This window comes from Myotis myotis, unplaced genomic scaffold (assembly GCF_014108235.1).
Source record: "Myotis myotis isolate mMyoMyo1 unplaced genomic scaffold, mMyoMyo1.p scaffold_m19_p_13, whole genome shotgun sequence".
NCBI classification, from domain to species: Eukaryota; Metazoa; Chordata; class Mammalia; order Chiroptera; family Vespertilionidae; genus Myotis; species Myotis myotis.
Window position 1 is genome coordinate 5,681,423 of NW_023416317.1, and position 21,756 is coordinate 5,703,178.

Consider the following 21,756-nt stretch of genomic DNA (forward strand, 5'->3'; position numbering starts at 1 on the left):
AGAGTTAGGAAATGTGAAAAGTGATGGGCATAGTGATAATCAAGACATGGAAATGCATTGAGCTCATGGTAATGGTGTCAATAGAGATAGAAACATAAACATGTGTTTTCTCCTCAAAGGAACTGAGGAGGGGTGTGTGTGACCCAGGCACAGGTCAATTCACCTTTTCTTCCCATTTACAAGACACTGGGCCTATAATCAATCACTATTTTTAGGAGAAGTGATTAAATGGATGGGAATCTGCAAAAAGCACATGGTTTACAGGATTGTTCATCACAGAGGTTATTGTAACCAGAGAAACATATTGTCTTCATTATGGATCATAAGAAAACTTGCTCATTTCCATTGAATTTTTTGGCTGTGATGCAATATTACTTATGTTTTTGCAAGATGACACAAATGGTATCTTGGTGAACATTTTTGGAAAGGGTTCCTCACTGGTGAAAAAAGGCAAAGCTTTTCTCTGGGTGACTCTAAATCATGCTAGATTTCCTTCCACAAATTTTTGTTGCTATCAATTTGGCCTGTAGATATTTCTGGGAACATCAGCATCACATAAGAAATCACTGTATTTCTGTAGGGCATGTGAAAGCCTGGGGGGATAAGTCATATTTCTGAAAAGAGAGGTCGTAAGTGTCATGGGATGTTGCAAAGGGACTGCAACCTTTAACAACTTCAGAAGCCCTGCGTTGGAGCCTTAAATGACACCTCTTCGCTCAGGATGTGCTAGCCTTTTATTTCCAGTTGAAATGGCAGCATGGCCAGTGCTTCATGGTCCTGAGAGTGGATGGTCACGCTTGGCCTTCTGTGGCAGGAGAGAGTTAATAAAATAAACACATACACTTTGTAAAAATGATATTGTGACTGGTGAAGACCAATGAAATAAGCCATCCTTTCTTTTCTCTCTTAAACTTTTTAACAAACTTTCCACAATGATGCTCCTTTGACCTTAGTAAGACAGGTAGGTGTAATTCACAGTAAGTGGGTAAGCACAATTTTCTGATCATGTGAGACTCAGTATAAAGAAACAAGTACATAATTTCAGCCATAATTACCGAATGGTCATGGGGCTGACAAACAACACATGCTTAAATCTTTTAGTGGCACCCCGTGACTCCCAGAATAAATCCCAAATTCCTTCCAGTAGCTTTGTGATCTAAACGCAGTCTAAGCCTCCAGGTTTAGCTCTAACAGCGTTTCTTAGCCAAGGCACTTCTGACTTTGGGGCCAGATAAATCTTTGTTGTAGGACTGCCCTGTGCATTGTGGGATGTTTAACAGAACCCTAGGCCTCTTCCCCACACTCAGTTGTGGCAACCAGAAGTATCTCTAGGCACTGACAATGTTTCCTGGGGTCCCAACTCCCCCCTGGTTGAGAACCACCAGTTATAGTATTTTACAGCCTTCGACTTGACCCTCCCGCCATAACGAACTCTCAGTTTCAGAGCACACACTGTTCTTTCTCCTCTGTGCTTCCTTACCTGCCATGCCCTGGATGAGAGCAATACTCTCCCCTCCTTTATGCTCAGTGCGCTCCATCCTTCCTCAGGGCTAACTGAAAATTCTGCGGAGATAGGTAAACTTCCGTCATTTCCACTCTCACAGCGTGACCTGTTGTGTAGAAGAGCTGAACATTTGCTTGTCTGCATCTCATTAAGACATAAGTTGCAAAAGGTCAGGGATCATTACTGAGTTCTTCACCAGTGTGTCCCCATTGCCTGGCACGTATTATGTGCACAATAAACAGTTGTTGAAAAAAACTAACATTTGATCCCAAGAAAACATTAGTAAAAACAAATCCAGTGTTACTTTAAAAACAAAAAACAAACAAACAAACAAACAAAACATTTCCTTGTATGGTTACTATGATTTTAAAAAATAACCTTGGAGAAAACCTAGTATAACATGTCAAAACACATCACAGTTTCAACTTAATTCTTCCCATGCTTTTGACCTTTATAAATCTTCTTAGCATAATTCATTTTATATTTAAAACCTATATTTTATCACAGTTTGGCAGATTCTGTTTGCTGCCTATTAGTACAGTAAAGGTCACGTCATGAGATGAAGCCTGGTGGCAGAAAACACAGTAATTTACCAACGGGAAACAGGAAAAGTGGCTTCATTTCTTATGTTGTCCTACAACTTTTTCCTTGGGGTTGATTTTTAAGTTATTATTCAAACTTGAAAAATTATGTTTGGGATGAATTCTGGAAAGTACACAAAAGAGAAAAAATACTTAGAAGTTCAACTCTAAAACCATTGTCATTTTACACAATTAAATAGTAGAGAGGTGCTTAAAATGCCTTGGTGTCAAGGGATTTAAAAAGCTGCAGAGTAAAAGCTACTACTTAAATAGGTACAGACCCCATAGGCTATCTATGTGTTTTTACTTTGTTCCTTAATACTAGCATTTTTTTCTAACGATAAAGGAAAATTATTTCTGACACTATTTTATGTCAGATAAATAATTGTTTGATGTGCAACAAACTGGATACAAGCTACAGTCCATTCTTGATAGTTCTGTGCGGGACCCAGGGCCATGCTTACAGTAATTATCTAGGAGGCACTGGTTCTCATTTCAAGGACTTCTCTATTAGAAACAAAGCAAAGCCACCCATCAAAATGACTTACGAGTGTGCACCTTCTGAACCATCCAAGGAGGGAAGCAATGACTGAAGCACAGCACTGGCTTGGAGAACTACTAATCTGGCAAAGGATAAAAGACATGTACACAAAGAATTATACTTTAGAAAGAGCAACACAGGCATTAAAAATAAGCAAAATGCCACGTGAATTTGAAGACAAGAGACAATATCATTCTGTGTGTCTGAGTCTCATGCTGACTGTGTGTGTGTGTGTGTGTGTGTGTGTGTGTGTGTGTGTGTGTGAGTGTGTGTGTGTGCTTATGTCTGTGCCTCTGGGTATTTATAAGAGGGTTGTTTCAGAAAGCAGGCATTCTAGATTAAATAACGTGTTTAAAGCAATATTTATATCAGGCATATTTTGGTAACAGTGAGCAGAGAATATATTTGGAGGTAAGGACTAGAATATTTGGTGCCATACATGTCACAGTAAAGAATGTGTCTTCACCTTGGTTGACAGTCTTCACCACATTTGAACAATACATTTCTCTATTACACTAGTATTGAGTCATTCAATAATTGGTGGTGGTGAGGTGGGTGTGTGAGGGAGGGGAGAAAAGGAGGAGATGGGGGCATTCACTAATGAGGAGCCACTAGACATGTTTATATCAGAATACTATAACTCCAGCAATATTGAATAAATCACCTGATTCTAAGGAACAACAATATATATTCAAATTTCGGCTCTCAAACGTTTCCCATCTCAAACAATTTGGTTCTTAACTAAGTTGTTCATGGGAAAAAATGTCTGTCTTTGAACAAAACTTTGGTTCTCAACCTGACAACCCTTTCATGCTAATAGGTCGGCATGACAAAAAGCTTCTCTCAGGCCACAAAGAAAAGAAAGAGAGAATGCAGTCAGTTTACCTACCACTAAACCTCGGTTGTTAACATCTCAGGAAATTTTGCTGTGAATATATGTTTAGTGCTTTTTGCTTTTGTTGCTGGTGAAATGGATGATTAGCACAATTTTAAAACATAAAGAGGCCATCACAAGTGCTAATGTTGATAAGGATGTGAAAGAAACAATGATCACAGGCCATTGAAAAGTTAGAAAAACTGCTATTGATTTGGATAAGCAAAAGGCAGTTAACCCGAGACAGCACTTCAGAGGCAGTGATATCTGAAAAAGCCAAGATGCGCATGCCAACTATCTAAAAAGACACCCCTGGAATGAGTGCTGAAAGTGATTCCTTTGGGGTCTGGAACTAATTAATTCATTTTACAGTATTTCTAGTGGAAAAAAATGATTTGTGTGTTGTTTTTTTTAACAAATCACTTCTCAAACAGCCTTGCAGAACGAAGTAAGTTTGAGAACTGAGGTTCCACTATACATGTTAGTGTCTCCAAAGATAGGGACCCCAGTAATCTGTAGTAAGGTCTTTGGCCAAATACTAATTTATGTATATGTAGGTGAAACCTAAGAGGGTGAATAAAGAATTCCTGGAGCTCACACACAGCTGAGAATCTCAACTGCAACCACATGGTCTTCAGCTGAGCTTTCAGATGAGACCACAGCCCTGGTCAACACATGATTGTAGCTTGAGGACAGAGCTGGAAACAGTGGCACCCAGATAAGTCAGACTCCTGACCATCAGAAACTATGAGAATAAATATTTATTGTTTTAAGCTGTTAAGATTGTCACATAGTAGGAGATGACTCCTATTGGCATAGATAAGCTCCTATTACTCCTATACTCACATGGTATTTTAATTACTTGTACAATCATTTCCTTCTCAATATTATTGATTCCCTCAGGCAGGAATCACTGTGTTTCTCAGTGCCTAGCTCATGACTGACATATCACTCACATGATACTGATAGTAGAACTAAACTTAATTGAACTATTTATCAAATGACCATCACAGTGTTATATGAAGTGGAGATAGACTGTCCTGGTTAAAATTTTCCCACTTCATTCACCCACTGTGCGATCTTTAAAAAGAATCTTAATCTTCCTACAAGTCTGTTTCCTTATCTGTAATGAGAATGATAATAGTACCTACCCCATGGGGTTGTTGTAAAGCTTAGATGAATTAATGTTTTAAGGCCTTAGAACAGTACTTACCACACGATTAGTGTTCAATGAATCTTATGTATTATTTCTTATATATTCCTGAGATCAATTGAATGAAGGAACTCAGGATGTGTAATTTGTAATGACATCAAATGTATGTGGATTGCAGTGCTCTAAAAAGCAGTGATATATTTTTAAATTCTAATTCCCTTCCACAGACATTTTAAAACACCCAACTGTGTAACCAGGTACTGCACTAGGGGTTGAGAGAAGAGATATGGGTAGGTCACAGTCACTGCCCATAAAAAGGTCTTGTCATTGTCCTCAAAGAGGTTACAGAGATGAACACAGAACCCAGCAAGTGGTATGTTGGAGCATTCATAGGGCACTTAACTCAAACTGGAGAACGCTCTTAAGTACAGTGACAATTGAGGTTTTCCTTACATTACAAGCAAAAGTACCCAGTAGAGAAGAGGAGGGAGGGTGCACCAATGCTCAGGCATCAAGGCATGAAAATGTATAGTGGGTTCACAGAAATGCAAGCTGTTCGGTCTGACTGTAACGGAGTGCCTGGGTGGGCGTGGTGACAGCACATTTCTCCATTCCCTATACTCTTTCTGATTCATGCGAAGGAATGGGTGCCTTTCCTGATATTTCTAATTTCCAAAATATAGTTAAAATCCTACATGTTTTAGAATGAAGCAAAATCTTGTTATTTACAAAGAAATAAGAATTAAACTAGCATCATACTTCTTATCCATTAGACCAAATGCTAGAAGATAATGAAGACATGCCTACAAAGTCCTAAGAATAAAGATTATGAATTTTCACACTCAAGGGTAAAGATAAAACAAAACCATTTTCTGATACATGAGGACTGAGAAGTATACTACCCATGAACCTTTATGAACATCACTTGAGCATACCCTAATCTACTTATATAAAAGTCCTGGGTGTAACATCATGGCCAGAACCTCAACCAAGTGGGAAGGGAGTCAGTCCTGCAGGGGTTGTCTTAAAAACAGCTGCACCCTCCCCACTAGCTGTTTCCAGGAGCTGTTTCCTGTAAGGGCAGGGTTTGAGTCAGGAACCCGCCCTCGGAGCACGGAGACATATCTTTATGTGTGCCGCGCCAGCACGGCCAAAGGTGAACCTGAGTGGAGGCGGCTGAAAGGCTTAGAAAAGACAGACAAGAGAATGAAATCTGGGTCTCAGTGGGATGCTGCTTCTCTGAGAGACAGCAATCACACCCACAGCCTTGTCTTTATTTTATAGCAGATGCCATGAGGCAAAGTAAGGGCATGACCAAGATGTTTACAACATTCTCCTGGGTTTCAATCCTACTCAACTACATGCACCTGAACTCTATCAAGCCTACGTCACTCAGGCACGTGGGTCCATGTGTTTGGACCATAGGTTCAAGCTTACAACTATAGCTGCTGGCTATAATTGTGCTGGGAGGGCCCTGCCCTGCAAGCTGGGACTTGCACGTGGCAATGAGAGGACTGTGCCCTCACATCAGTCCAAGGCTTGAACCTGTCCAAAACACTGTAGCAGCTCCCCACAATAAAGTTTTAATACATTATATTAGAGGTTATGGTGGTACTGTTTTACCCACGGCGTCTATAGGAATTGCTGCAAATTTACTTCTCAGTGGAAGAACCTTTTATTCTCAATATAAATGACCAATTCCATTAAATGAAACTTCAATTTCTAGACGCGATATAAACAGTGAAGTTGCTAAAACTATTAAAAAGGCCCAACTTCTCATTATTGATGAATGGATCATGGCATCCAGTCATGCTATAAACACCATAGACAGATTACTAAGAGAAATTATGAATTTGAATGTAGTATTTGGTGGGAAAGTTCTTCTTGGAGGGGATTTTCGACAATGTCTCAGTATTGTACCGCATGGTATGCAGTTGGCCATAGTACAAACGAGTTTAAAGTACTATAATGTTTGGGGATGTTTCAATAAATTGTCTCTTAAAACAAATATGAGATCAGAGGATTCTGCTTATAGTGAATAGTTAGTAAAACTTGGAGATGGCAAACTTGATAGCAGTTTTCATTTAGGAATGGATATTATTGAAATCCCCTGTGAAATGATTTGTAATGAATCTATTATTGGAGCTACCTTTAGAAATAGTATATCTATAGATAATATTAAAAATATATCTAAATATGAAATTCTTTGTCCAAAAACATGAGCATATTCAAAAATTAAATGAAGAAATTTTGGATATACTCGGAGATTTTCACACATATTTGAGTGATTGATTCCATTGATTCAACAGATGATGCTGAAAAGGAAAATTTTGCCATTGAATTTCTTAATAGCATTACTCCTTTGGGAATGCTGTGTCATAAATTAAAATTGAAAGTAGGTGCAATTATCATGCTATTGAGAAATCTCAATAGTAAATGGGGTCTTTGTAATGGTACCAGATTTATTATCAGAAGATTACGACCTAACATTATCGAACCTGAAGTATTAACAGGATCTACAGAGAGAGAGGTTGTTCTGATTCCAAGAATTGATTTTTCCCTGTCTGACACTGGCCTCCCATTTAAATTAATTTGACGACAGTTTCCAGTGATGCCAGCATTTGCAATGATTATTAATAAATCACAAGGACAAACTCTACACAGAGTAGGAATATTCCTACCTGAACCCGTTTTCCCACATGGTCAGTTATATGTTGCTTTCTCTCAAGTTTGAAGAGCATGTGACGTTACAGTTAAAGTTCTAAATACTTCATCACAAGGGAAATTAGTCAAGCACTCTGAAAGTATTTTCACTCTTAAAGTAGTGAACAGGGAGATATTAGAATAAGTTTAATCACTTTATCAGTCATTGTTTGCATCACTATTGTTTTCATATCATGTTTTTGTTGTTTTCATATCATGTTTTTGTCGTTTTTATATCATGCCTCTGTTGTTACATCCTTTTGTTACTATTTACTAATAAATTTATATATTATTTTCATATACATTTTACTAATTTCCTTTCATCTCTCACATTTCTATTATAGAGAAAGGGCAAATAGCAATATTAAAATATCTCCGCTAATTAATTCCCTTTTTATTTTTTATTTTTTTTTAAATATATATTTTATTGATTTTTTACAGAGAGGAAGGGAGAGAGATAGAGAGTTAGAAACATCGATGAGAGAGAAACATCGATCAGCTGCCTCCTGCACATCTCCTACTGGGGATGTGCCCGCAACCCAGGTACATGCCCTTGACCGGAATCGAACCTGGGACCTTTCAGTCCGCAGGCCGACGCTCTATCCACTGAGCCAAACCGGTTTCGGCTAATTCCCTTTTTAAAAAAATATATTTTATTGATTTTTTACAGAGAGGAAGGGAGAGGGATAGAGAGTTAGAAACATCAATGAGAGAGAAACATCCATCAGCTGCCTCCTGCACACTCCCCACTGGGGATGTGCCCATAACCAAGGTACATGCCCTTGACCCGACTTGAACCCGGGACCCTTGAGTCCACAGGCCAATGCTCTATCCACTGAGCCAAACTGGTTAGGGCAATTAATTCCCTTTTAATGTGCATGAATTTTGTGCACAGGGCTACTAGTATAACATAAAACAACACAAAAAAAGAGAAAACTTTCTGATAAAAAAACAAAACAGTATATAAACCATGCATACATTTCTCTTGATCATCCTTAGCCATCACCAAAATGATGGTTAAAAGATTTTATTTATACATGCAAACACAGTATATATATGGTATATATATATGCCATAACATATAATAATAAAGAAAATAGGATAGGGAACATAAAGACATCTGACCTATGACTTACCAATGATAGTGATATCATTGTAATTAGCTAGTTATTAATAACTAGAGGCTCAGTGCATGAAATTCGTGCATAGGCGGGGGGGTGTCCCTCAGCCGGCCTGTGCCCTCTCACAATCCGGGACCCCTTGGGTAACCAGTGATCAAGGCCTATCGGGGCTTTCCTTCCCTCGGCTGCCAGCAGCTGGCCTCGCCCCAACCACTGCCACTGCTTGCCATCTGTACGGTGCTGCCTCTTGCTCCCCCACCACTGGTCGCCTCCCTCTGTGGGGGACAGGGGTGTGATCGCTTGGCTGGCCTGGGCCTCCCTCTGCAGGGCAATCACTGGCTGGCCCCACACACCCATCACAGCATCTCTGGCCAGTGGCCTGGGCCTCCCTCTGTGGGGCGATCGATTGTGGGAGGCCCTGCCCACCTGGCCAGGGCTCTGCGATTGATCGCTGCGCGAAGTGAGGCCGTGCCCATCTGCTGCAGGCCACTGGTTGTGTGGCCTGGGTATCCCCCTGTGGGGCGATCGTGGGGCGATGGCGGGGCTCCCTGACGAATCACATCGCACCTGCCTTGGCTGGCCTGGCACCAGTGTGTGTCATTGCGTGGTCGTCCAGAAGGTTGTTCTGCTGTTCCGTCGTTTGGTCAATTTGCATATCATTGCAATTGCAATTTGCATTGCAATTTTATTATTATAGAAAGGAAAAGGAGTAAAGGGAAGGCCAGACATTATAGTCATGTCATTTGGGCAGCTTCACCAGGAAGCTGCAATTTCACACTCCCCAGGGAACACGTGCTCATTCCTTGCAGATCACTAGGGGGGAGGGGGGGGGTTCAGCAAAAGGAAGATGGATGTATGCCCAGTAAATCTGGGATGACATAGGGAAGGTACATGTTTGTCAGCTACACCTGGGAACAGAAATCATTGGCCAGAATGGGCGTGGTCACTGCAAGCATGCCAACATTTGGGAACACATAATCCCCTAAACAAAGGAGTTTGCTCTCTTGTTGCTCTTGGTTCTCTTGTTGCTCTTCGCTTGTGGCTTGCTCTTTGCTTCCTTGCCTTGGTCCCTATGACGTACGGCCATGTGGGCCCCACATGCAGTGGACTGATGGACTGCAGCAGGACACAAGCTAAGCCAGCCTGATCCTGGACTGGACCCGTATCCAACATGGAAAGGAAACTCTGGGCCCTGGCTCTGATTTTAGTTCTACTGAAACCCCAGCTACTCTTCTATGACTGGACTAAGGAAAACCCCGGTGTGTAATTCCATGGAAATAAACCTTTCACCATATCTCATCCTCCCATGGGGCCTCTGTAAATGCTTATTCCAGTGGTACCCCAAGAACCCCACTTCCACAAGCAACCAGGGGAGATAGCCCCTCTCCTATCCTGTGACAACAGCACTGCAAACTAGACATAGCAGTATCTTCAATATGATAAGGAAATTATTTTCAACATAGAATTTTTGTTCTCAGTAAAATTATTGATCAAATGCCAAAGTAAAATGAGGACACCTGCAGATGAACAGGGGTTTAATAAAATTTACATCCAAGTGTTCTTTTTTAAAGAAAACTATTAGAGAATGTGCTCATGTAAAATCAGGCAGAGGTCAAGAAAAATGAAACAGTAAACCCAAAACAGTGGAGTAGAAAAAGAGAACTTTGGGGACAGAATATGGGGAACTCTGGGATGCTGGAGGTCTCCAGGAAAGAAGAGCAGGAGAGGAAGAGAGAGAGAGAGAGAGAGAGAGAGAGAGAGAGAGAGAGAGAGAGAGAGAGAGAGAGAGAGAGAGAAGGGCATTTAGAAAAATAACTTAAGTATGTGTATTTAAATTGGGGTAATATTTTTTCTTTGTTCATTCAGGAATTTTTCCCTAGACCCTTGAATTTAACTGTCTCCTACAGGTGGTTAGAATTTTTTAGAGAATAAATGCAGGAAAAAAATAGTTTATGGCATGCAAATTAGGATTATGCAGCAAGAAAATAATCTTGCAAGTCCAGCTTCTCTCTTAAAGGATAGTCCTCCATTCCTGTACGGGTCACTTCACTCGACCAGGTGCCAGGCTTACCCACCCAGAACAGAAGTCTCTGTTGGACAGGACTCCAGGGGGCGGGAGATGTGACAAGTACAGTGGAAGGAAAGGAACTGAGTGGTCAAGAGGACTGTCAATAGTCTCTTCTGGAAGCGGAGGGGCTGTGATAGCCATGTAGCAGAGGAGCCGGGGCTGCCCCACACCAACGGGGCACAGAGGCCTTGACTGGCAGGACAGCCTGGTCCAGCAGAGATAAACCTGGGTGTGTTCGTCCAAGAAATGAAAGGCTCCTGAAAGGGAATTGTTACACTTATTGGGTCAAACTTCGCTTTAAATGCATGTGGACATTTTATTAATTTCCCCCCACTCCCCAGTGAGTAGGGACCCAGAAGGGTAAGTCCCAAGGCCTGACTGGGTATAAATAAATATTCCCTATATATGTAAGTCACGGTACTAAAATTTTGCTACCTGCTTCATGCTGGATACATGTCCTTTAGTTGCCAAGATGGTTTCCTACCTGTGATTAAAATATATTCCTTTCCTCCCCCTCCCCATCTCCATTCATTTCACCTCCCCCACCACCACGTTAGAAAACAGATGGAGTCAGTGCAAGTGCACCTTGCTTGAGTGAAATGAAAATCTAACTTCTCCAGAGAGGTTTGCTGTTTAGGAGAAGTGTATGAAAACTCAACACTGATAAGTATCCCCCTCTGCACCCCACCCCACTCTACCCACCCCTCCCGTTTCAGGGGGCAATGCTTCCGCCCAGGGCTCAGCTCATGCCCCCAAACAAAAGACAACCTTCAGAAACGCTGGTGCAACAGGCTGCAAGAGTAGCAGATAAGCAATGACCTCATCATGCATATTGCACATGTGTAGGAAAACACCAGCTCTTTCCATCTGTCCATCTTTATCTGCAGCAAATTGATTTCACAACTTGTACACATGTGAAATGCCAAGCCCCATGGAAAAATGTTTGCCAATCCTGCTAAGCCTCAAAGTATCTTTCCAAACAATGGGAAACTGTGGAGTCAGAAAGTCCCAGGGTGGAAAAACAAGCTCGTGGTGAGGAGAGGGGCATCCGTGCCTCCTCGCGATGCAATGAAGGCCTCAGTGGGCCAGGCACCACCCTGCTGGGCAGGCATACCCTCAACAGCAAACGCAGACCCAGGCCCTGCCCTGGGGGCTGCCAGTGCCTGTCAGGGTGGTGGCGAGGAGTTGGGGGGGGGGCGGCGGAGGAGGACCGGGTGCACGCCAGGTGCACAGGTGTAAGCGACTTCAGGCAACATTCATTCACCGACAGAGTGCCTCTGAGCCATCCAGTTGGTTAGAGAATGAGGGGTTCTGATTCCTTAAATCATGCGGCTATTCTATATGAATAAGCAGTTTTTAGAGTCAGAATATAAGATTTCAGTGAAGTAGTGAACAGAAGGTGCTCCCGAGTTCTCAGGAATCATTTCAGGGCCGCGGGTCATTTGAGCACCAGTTTCCCCTCATGACGTGGCCTCGCTCCTTTCTCGGTTCAGTTCCTGGTTCTCCCAGGACCTCTGCTCTTGGCTCCTTAGAAAGGCGCCCCCCTCCCGCGCCTCGCGTGGGCCTCCAGCTTGGCTTCCCCCGCCCTCTCTGCACACTCCCTCGTGAGCACACACACAGGCCTCGGCTCGGAGCTCGGATCGCATCGGGAAGGCTGCCAAGCCCACATCTTGCCTGACCCGTCACCTTCATTGCGTTTCCTGCCCCACGCCCGGCCGGCCGGCTGCTTCTCTGCGTGGCCATCATACCTAGTGATCCCACCGGCTCGGAGCTCAGCTCTTCCAACTGTGAGCTCACTCTCTCTACCTCCCACCGGCTTCCTTCCCATCTGCCTTGTCCTGGCCCCAGCGCGCTCTGCTTCTGCATAAACCACAGGCGTCCTCCTGGGTCCCCACTCGCTCCAGAAGGAATGGAACGCGTCCACTGTCCTTACAGCTACATTGGATCCCAGAAGTTTAACGTCCCCTTTCAGTTTGTTTCCTCGGCATAAAAATGGAGATAGTGACAATTGGCTGCAGGACCGAGACTTGGGTCCAAAAACATAGCATATACAAAAGCATGTTGGAAAGTAGAAAGCCATGCAAAAACAGGATGTTAGCCAGTAGCTCATAAACGTTAATATCTTTTTCATGTGCGAGGTTATTGACATATATACATACAAATATGATAAACAGGATTTTGTCATGCTGAACAGCAAATCGTATTTGTACAGCTGAGTACCCAGGAAAGTATGATAGTATTTACTTTTGGAACAGTGAAATGGAGGGTGAAGAGAAGATTTTAACCATCTCCCAGAAACCTTCAACACACACACACACACACACACACACACACACACACACACACAGATGCACCTACCAGCTGTATGTCACGTTCATGTATGACTGTAAACGTGTACAGCCACATGCCGGAACTGATTCCGGCTATAGTCCTACAAGTGTTTATAAACTGTGGGCTACAATCGTCCCAGGCCTAAATGCCCCAGTCACATACTGCACCACACTTGGGGATGGACCCGGTCCTCCCACCTTGTGTGTGTGCTCTGATTAGTTCAACTGCTCTGCCTGTGGCTCCTGCCGTCACCACACCCACCACATACTTTCGAGAACACGGGATATTCCAGTCTTTATCACAAACCAGATGCTTTGGGTCAGGGGTGGGAACCAGATCTGGCTCTCAACAGAATTTCTTATGGCTTGTGGGGCAAAGTAGCAAGACGTTGCAGAAACTGTTAACATTTGCACTCTTGCAAAAACGTGAGGCCACAAAAAGTGTTCCTATTTCTCTCTGACTCACTGTTTTTCTTTTTTCACTCTGCTCCTGTTTGTAGGGGTGTTTTCCTCAGTCCAGACTCTGCCTGTAGGTTTTTGTGTGTCCATGTCTTTGTGGTTTTCATCACTTTTGGGTGGGATGGGGGTTCTGCAGAATTCTCAGCTGGGAATAGTCTAGAAATGGGACAGGGCCTCTTTGCATGGCTGTTTCTCATTTCCTGTTTTTACTGAGGAGGTATTGAGTGCTCTGAGTTTTAACTCCATGTCTTCAGCACCCCATGCCTTGGAACTTCCCTCCTCGGGCCTCCCTGGACAAGATGCCTGCACTCTCACCCCCCTGTCCCCCCTCCACACAGACACACCTGGGCCTGCACCTTATTCACAGCAATTGGATTCCTGTCCCTAGCCCCCTGCCCTTCCCTGTCCTCGTCCTGTCCCCGCTGCACACCCGCTCTCTGGGTCTCCCTGAAGTTCTCTCCTGGGTGCTGCTCTCCAGGGCTCCCTTCTTCCCAATAACTGCTCCGTTCCCTTCCCTCTGCCCTTCAGCAGGATTTCTCAGATTCTCCTCTTAGCTACTTTTTCTTCTCATTGAGCCCGTGTATCCATTCACTCAAATTCAACCCAAACTCCCAGTTCCGTTGCTAATTTTGACTAAACTCTTTTTTTTATTATATTTTATTGATTTTTTACAGAGAGTAAGGGAGAGAGATAGTTAAAAACATCGATGAGAAACATCGATCAGCTGCCTCCTGCACACCTCCTACTGGGGATGTGCCCGCAACCCAGTGACATGCCCTTGACCGGAATCGAACCTGGGACCTTTCAGTCTGCAGGCTGACGCTCTATCCATTGAGCCAAACCGGTTTCAGCTTGACTAAACTCTTATCAGAGAGCACCATGGGTTTCTTGCCATCTGAGATGCTCTGAGATTCCCAGGAAAAGCTCCGTGCTCCGTGCTCCTCCTGGCTCCTGAGCTTCAAAATGCAGCTGTGGCGCCTGGCTCATGGTAGGTCTTGACACCCTAATCTAAGTGTCGGTATGAGATGTTTTGAACTTATCCTTTTATCCTTAAAGGATCTTTGTAATCACATATTTCAGGAACTGAGTTATGTGACCTAAACTCTATTAGAACTTTATCTCTAAGTAGAGGACAAGATAAACTCTAAGGGCAGACCCTTTTCAGTCCTTAAAAACAAGCCAAGAAACTCCCCCCCAAAACCCTGATATTTATTTTGCACACAGAGGTTAAAAGCTTCATATAATGGCTTTAAGTATAGTTTAATTTCAATCCTCTAGAAACACACAATGCAGAAAGGAAAGTGAGAACCGTGTGACTATAAAACTGTGACAATTGCTTTCATGCATGGATTATGAGCACAGTCTCATTAATGAGAGTTCACATGGTGACTGTCCGCTTCAGCATATAGCTTATATTAGCTATTAAGGAAATATTGTTCCTCTAAGGCTGTTTTCAGTATATCTAAGACAGCAGTATAGTTAGTAATAATACTAACAGTGAATACTTATAGTGTTCATATTATAAGTATTATAGTGTTCATATTATAAGTATTATAGTGTTCATATTATAAGTATCACATTGATAGTTTTTCATGCTTGAGTCTCATGAAAACTCTATAAAGTGGAATATATTAGTAGCCCTACTTTATATATGAGAAACGGAAACTCTGAGAGTTTAAGTAATCTGCTTATAGTCACCAAAAACACTATAATTCCTGTTCATAAGACCTCTATAAAACACTTAGAAAATATATCACACATTTTCTATTAGTTAATATTTATGTCTAGGTTTTTTTTTCACCAAATCATATAGTTGTACACATATTTATAGAAGAGGAAAGAAAGGAAGAAAATTATCTATTAAATCCCATTTCTTTCTAACAAAACAAACAATGGAAAACATTCTGTATATACATGGTAAGGATCATTTTAAATGATTATATCCATCATAATGTTCAATATGGTTTTCATATATATAAAAATATATCTCAAGGTGTTGGATTTCAATTAAATTATATATAATTTTAATTTGGTCCTAGAAAGCTAGGTTATTGGTTCAGTAATCATTGAACTACATGTTAAATAATTCCATGACCATATAAAATTACAAACAAAAAATACTTAAATATGATTAAGGTTTGAACATGTTTTATAAAGTGAGACTCTTTAACTTATTCTTTATTGTGAAATATATCATACATATAAAAGAGGGCAAAAATATTTACTAATAAGTAAAGAATAATTCATTCACTTAGTAAACAAACATATATTTTTGAAACTTCATATAGGGACTTCCAGACTCAGCACTGAAATGTAAAGAACTCAGAAGTTGTCATTCCAAACTGTGTGTCAACACAAGAAACATTCAGACCTGTGAAGAATTTTTGTGAGTTTGTTTGAGCCAAACTCGGTAATTGCCGGGAAGCAAAATATCAATAGATTAAGACAATGGTCCGGAGAATGGCAGTTTTGCACCTTGTTTTATACATTACAATCAAAAGAGAAGACCTAAGTGTGTTACCTGAAATCCATTGGCGATGGATTACGGAGTCAGGAGAAAGCAAAGCAGGGAAGCCTCTGGGATTGGATAAAAAGTAAAATGATAGACACTTACCTCTTTTACACAGGTAGGTATAGGGTAGTTAACAGTCAGCAATTAACTCAATAACAATGAGGGGATGTGTGCTCTCCACAGGGGTGCCTGTGCTTTGAGGGTTCTGATAAAAGGAAATTATTATCCTGACATTCCAAAGGTATGTTATCTTAGTGCACAAAGATGACAGACAGGCTCAGTTAAGGTGAAAATTGACCTTTGTCAGGGAAAATTTCTAGCCTAGAACATGACTACACACCATAAACTGCCTTTAGTGACAAAGTTTTCATTTCAGACCATCCTTTGTGGTTACTTTAGTTGTCTGAGTTTGCAAGGCTGCCACGCACACCTTCCCTGAGCTTGTGAGGTTTAATATGTGGCCTCTTTTCATCCACATTTGCAACAAGGAAATGCTGCTCAGACTGAGTCAGTGACTTTTCTTGGACCATCAGAGAAATTGGGTTGCAGGTCGGTGACCCTGAACTCGAATCCAGGTGAGTCCTGGTGCTGCCAGTGAAAATCTGCTTGCTTGGACCGGAAGTCCCAAGAGCCATAGATTGGTAAGGACACTTAAATGGTAATTGTGATGAATTTCTGAAAGCTGAGCTTGGACAACACGAGAGAGAGAAGCTCCTGGGAGCCACCATCTCGGAGGAACCACTCCCTCTGTATGGGCTTTACCTACAGCAAGCCTACTCGACTCTCATGGTGAAGGGCTGAGAGTGCCTCTGGTGGGGGGGGTGGGGAGTGGTAATAATTGTGAAATATGCCCAGAGCCTGTTGCATCACAAAGGTCTACTGTCCAGGAGAAAATACTTTGACAGAACTTGATAAATGGCTGGAAGAAGAGCTAGCCTTCCTGTCTCACCTAAAAGGAAAAGGAAGAAACAGTCAATAGGGGTCAAGCGTCAAGAAAATGAGTTAGAAATGCTACAGCGAGGAGGGGAGATGGGGCGAAGGGAGAAAAGCTATTCCGCTGGAGCTATGTCTGTGAGTCACAGGCCCTGACACAGGCCCACAGAAACACTGAGACTTAATCAGAACACTGACAGTGCGCTACCTCACTCATACCAACCAGTGTAATGTCAATGTAAAAACACTCAAACCGGTAAAGAACTTTTGTGAGTTTATTTGAGCCAAACTGTGGAGAATTGCTGGAAGCAGAAACTCAATGGACTGGGAGAGTGCTCCGGAGAATGGCGGTTTTTCACCTTGTTTTATACATTACAATCAAAGGAGGAGACATAAGTGGGTCACATGAAATCCATTGGCGATAGATTAGGGAGGCGGGAGAAAGCAAAGTAGGGGGGTGACCTCTGGGATTGAATAAAAAGTAAAATGAGCCAAAGCCGGTTTGGCTCAGCGGATGGAGCGTCGGCCTGCGGACTGAAGGGTCCCAGGTTCGATTCCGGTCAAGGGCATGTACCTGGGTTGCGGGCACTTCCCCAGTGGGGGATGTGCAGGAGGCAGCTGATCGATGTTTCTCTCTCATCGATGTTTCTCTCTCATCGATGTTTCTAGCTCTCTATCTCTCTCCCTTCCTCTCTGTGGAAAATCAATAAAATATATTTAAAAAAAAAAAAAGTAAAATGATAGACACATACTTCTTTTACTTAGTTGGGTGCAGAATAGTTAACAGTCAACGATTAACATGACAACAATAACAATGAAGGAATTTACGGTCTCTGTCCCGGCGCCCAGGTACATATGGTTGCACCCCGAGGGATCCGGAAAAAGGGAAGTTACAAGTTACTCAGACATTTCAGAGGTACTAGTATGTTATCTTAGATGCAAAAAGACAATCGGCTCAGTTAAGGTAAAGATTGACCTTGTCAATGAAGATACGGGCCTAGGACATGACTACCCACCATAACTGCTTTTAGTTAAAGTTTAATTTCAGACCATCCTTTGTAGTTACTTTAAGTCTTTGAATCTGCAAAACTGCCACGCAGGCCTTCCCTGAGCTTGTCAGGTTAGCATGTAGCCCCTTTCGTCCATAATACCAATAGGGCTGACGTAAGGTTACGATAGCTGAAGAAGCTGTAAGACACAGCCTCAGAGTCTCTGAGTACTTAGAGAAGCCCAAAGGAAAGAGGGGAGAAAAAACAAGGGTGCTAGAGGACTCTGACACCTCTGGTACCAAGAAGCACAGCCATCAGTAAATACAGCCCAAACTCCTAGCCATGTTAACATCACTCCTCACATGGAGGGTCTACTCACCTCAGTTCTTAGATGCACCATGTCTGGTGTTCAACAAAAGTTATGGCACTCTAAAAGGCAAGGGAAACATAGTCTGAAGAGAAAAGTCAAGCATCAGAATAAGACTCAGATATGTCAGAGATCTTGGAATTGTCTGAGTGGGAATTTTAAACTAATCCTGATTAACATGTAAGGGCTCTAATGGAAAGGGCAGACAAATGGAAGAACAGATGGGTGATTAAGCAGAGAAATAGAAATTCTAAGAAAGAATCAAAAGGAAATACTAGAAGTCAAAAATACAGTACAAGAAATGAAAAATGTCTTCAATGGACTCATCAGTAGCCTAGACACGCCTGAGGAAAGAATTCATGAATTTTAATATATGTCAGTAGAAACTTTGAAAACTGATATGAAAAGAGAAAAATATAATGAAAACAATGGGACAAAATATCCAAGAACTGTGGAAAATTACAAAAGATTTAACATATACAGGAGAAAAAAAAGAGAGAGAGAAGGAAGCAGAAGAAATATTTGAATAATAGTGACTGATAATTTTTTGAAATTAATGACAGACACCAAACTGCAGACATAGGAAGCTCGGAGAACACCAAGCAGTATAAATAACAACAAACTTTACATAGGCATATCATATTTGAGCTGAAGAAAACCAAAGAGAAAAAGAAAATAAAAAAATAAGCCTTACAAAGGAGCAAGAATTACATCATAATTCTCTGTAGAAGCTATGCAAACAAAAAGAGAGTGGAATAAAATATTTAAAAGGTTTAACTAAAAGCCCCACCAACTTAGAATTCCAGATCCAGTAAAATTATCCTTAAAAATGAAGCAGAAATCTGAAGGAATTCATCACTGCAGACCTACCCTGTAAGCAAGGTTAAACGAAGTTCTCCAGAAACTGGCAAAATGATATAGGTCAGCAACTTAGAGCTACATAAAGAAATAAACAGTGTCAGAAAAGGCAATAGATGACGGCAAAACAAAATATTTTAATTTTTGTATTAATTGATCTAACAGCGGTTCTCAACCTGTGGGTCGCGAACAGTGAAAATACATCCTGCATATCAGATATTTACATGACGATTATTAACAGTAGCAAAATTACAGTTATGAAGTAGCAATAAAAATAATTTTATGGTTGGGGGCCACCACAACATGAGGCACTGTATTGAAGAGTCGCGGCATCAGGAAGGAAAGACTTTAAAAATAGTCAAAATATATTGAGTGGTTAGAGCATAAGGATAAGTGAACTGAGTAATAATGTCATAAAGCAGGGCTCCTCAAACTACGGCCCGCGGGCCACATGCAAATACAAATATTGTATTTGTTCCCGTTTTGGTTTTTTACTTCAAAATAAGATATGTGCAGTGTGCATGGGAATTTGTTCATAGTTTTTTTTTAAACTATAGTCCGGCCCTCCAACGGTCTGAGGGGCAGTGAACTGGCCCCCTGTTTAAAAAGTTTGAGGACCCCTGTCATAAGGGATGAAAAGAAAGGATTGGGAACTCTGTTGTAAGATACCTGCACTGCACATGAAGGTGACCTTAGTTTAAAATATATATATTGTAGGCAGAACAAAATGCCCGAGTTTTATTGTGATGACTACAATACATACCTCACTTGTGACTCTCGATCTATGAGAAAGACACACTGCAGTGGTCGGAAACAAAGAGAATGTAAAAGGCTACTATCAGAAATGGATGGACGAGCAGGCTCAGAGCTTGATTGACGAAACAACTGTAGCAAGGAAAGATACCTTCTACTCCATTCCACTCTCCTCCTGCAGGAGCACTGATCCCACCTCCCCCAGTTTTCTGGGTCGTCCTCACCCTGGTATAATGCCAGCACTCCAGGGGGGTGGGGGGTGGGGCTCCCATGATGCCAATGACTGCCCCTCCTCCTCCTGGAATGAGGCTGCACATGCCAATGATGAAACCTCCCACCCGCCCCATGAAGGTGCCCACTGGCCCTGGAATAACTCGACCAGGCAGATAGGGAGGGGGAAGCCTCTTTCTACAGGTTTTGCTTATGAGGAGAATGTATGGACCAGCCTACTACACACCTTGGCCAATGGTATAGTCTGTTGTTCCTAAGCTACAAGCCTATGCAGCGATGTAACTTAACAAAACAATATCAGGTTAAATCAAGCGTAAGAGAAAATAATAAAACCCAGAGACAAGGTAACCACGAGATTCATGAGGCTGCTGCTGGTATAATGGCATACTGTTTTACAGCAAACCTTTTTTATAAGTAAAAAGAGTACATTCTAAAATAAAAATACTAGTATAGCAAATGTATAAGCCAGTAACATAATCTTTTATCATTATCAAGTATTAAGTACTGTACATTATTGTGTGTACTATACTTTTATATGTCTGGCATCACAGGCTTACACCAGCATCACCACAAACATGTGAGTGATATGTTGTGCTGTGATATTAAATGGCTCTGTCACTAGGTGGTAGGAATTGTTTTCAGCTCCATTATAACCTTACTAGAGGCCCAGCCTGCACTCTCAGCCCGGCCTGCACCCTTTTGCAGTCTGGGAGCCCTCAGGGGATGTCCGACAGTCGAACATCCTTAGCGCGTTCATGGAGGTGGGAGAGGCTGCCACCACCGCTGCTGCACTTGCCAGCCATAAGCCTGGCTTCTGGCTGAGTGGCTCTCCCCGCTGTGGGAGCACACTGACCACCAGGGAGCAGCTCCTGCGTTGAGCATCTGCCCCCTGGTGGTCAGTGCATGTCATAGTGACTCGTCATTCTGCCATTTTGTTGACTTGCATATTAGCCTTTTATTATATAGGATGGGAATACCATTGTATAAACGGCCCATTGTTGACTGAAAAGTTATTATGTGGTGCATGACTACACTCTAGTATTTCACAAGCCTTTTCTTTTTGTTTCTCTTCAACTTATTTGAGGGACAGAACTCATAATTAGCATGATGGTGGGGTGTAAGTGGGTCAACAAAGAGAAAGTATTTTCCTACCTCATCTACTCCCTCATTGAGAATTAATCAGCTAAACTACAGTAGATATCCATATATATAATAGCCCAAGTGTCCCTCCGACCATCCTACCGGTAGCTATGACATGCACTGACCAGGGGGCAGGCGCTCAACGCAGAAGCTGCCATGACACGCACTGGCCATTTAAAAAGAAACAGCACCGCACACCTGGCACCGACAAGCCAACACTCAGCTTCCCCCAAGTGGGACACAGGCCCCGCCACCACCCTAGAGCGACACCCACCAAATCGCAGCCAATGCTGCGAAGACCCCATGGCACAAAATGTGGCCCACAGCTCAGTCCAGCCAGGAAACGGTGGTTGTGAGTGCTGAGTAATGATGTCACATAGCAACGCCCAGCTTCCTCTCCCTAGCTAGCCACTAGCCGCCTTGGAGCTTCTTCAGCCCAGGAACACGACTTGCTTTATAGCCAGGTGCAAACATTTTACACTTTAACCAAATGTCTGTAAAGCATTTTCACGTGCCTCATCTCAGTTGATCCTCACAGAAGTCCTGGAGTAGATAGACTGGTAGAATCCCATTTTCTTTTCATTAGCCCGAAAATGGAGATTTAGAAAGTTTAGAAACTTGACTCAACTGAAAAGAAGT

General features: G+C 42.3%; 1 long non-coding RNA gene and 1 pseudogene across 1 annotated transcript; one reads left to right on the forward strand and one right to left on the reverse strand.

Moving 5' to 3' along the window:
• Nucleotides 1-716: 716 nt before the first annotated feature.
• Nucleotides 717-13,029, reverse strand: LOC118668644. Its single transcript, XR_004971690.1, has 4 exons — nucleotides 12,904-13,029; nucleotides 2,634-2,708; nucleotides 1,481-1,563; nucleotides 717-805 (listed from the first exon to the last, which is right to left on the reverse strand). It is a non-coding gene; the product is annotated as an uncharacterized LOC118668644 (long non-coding RNA).
• A 6,691-nt stretch (nucleotides 13,030-19,720) lies between these two features.
• LOC118667908 lies at nucleotides 19,721-20,136 on the forward strand (annotated as a pseudogene).
• The last annotated feature ends 1,620 nt before the right edge of the window (nucleotides 20,137-21,756 follow it).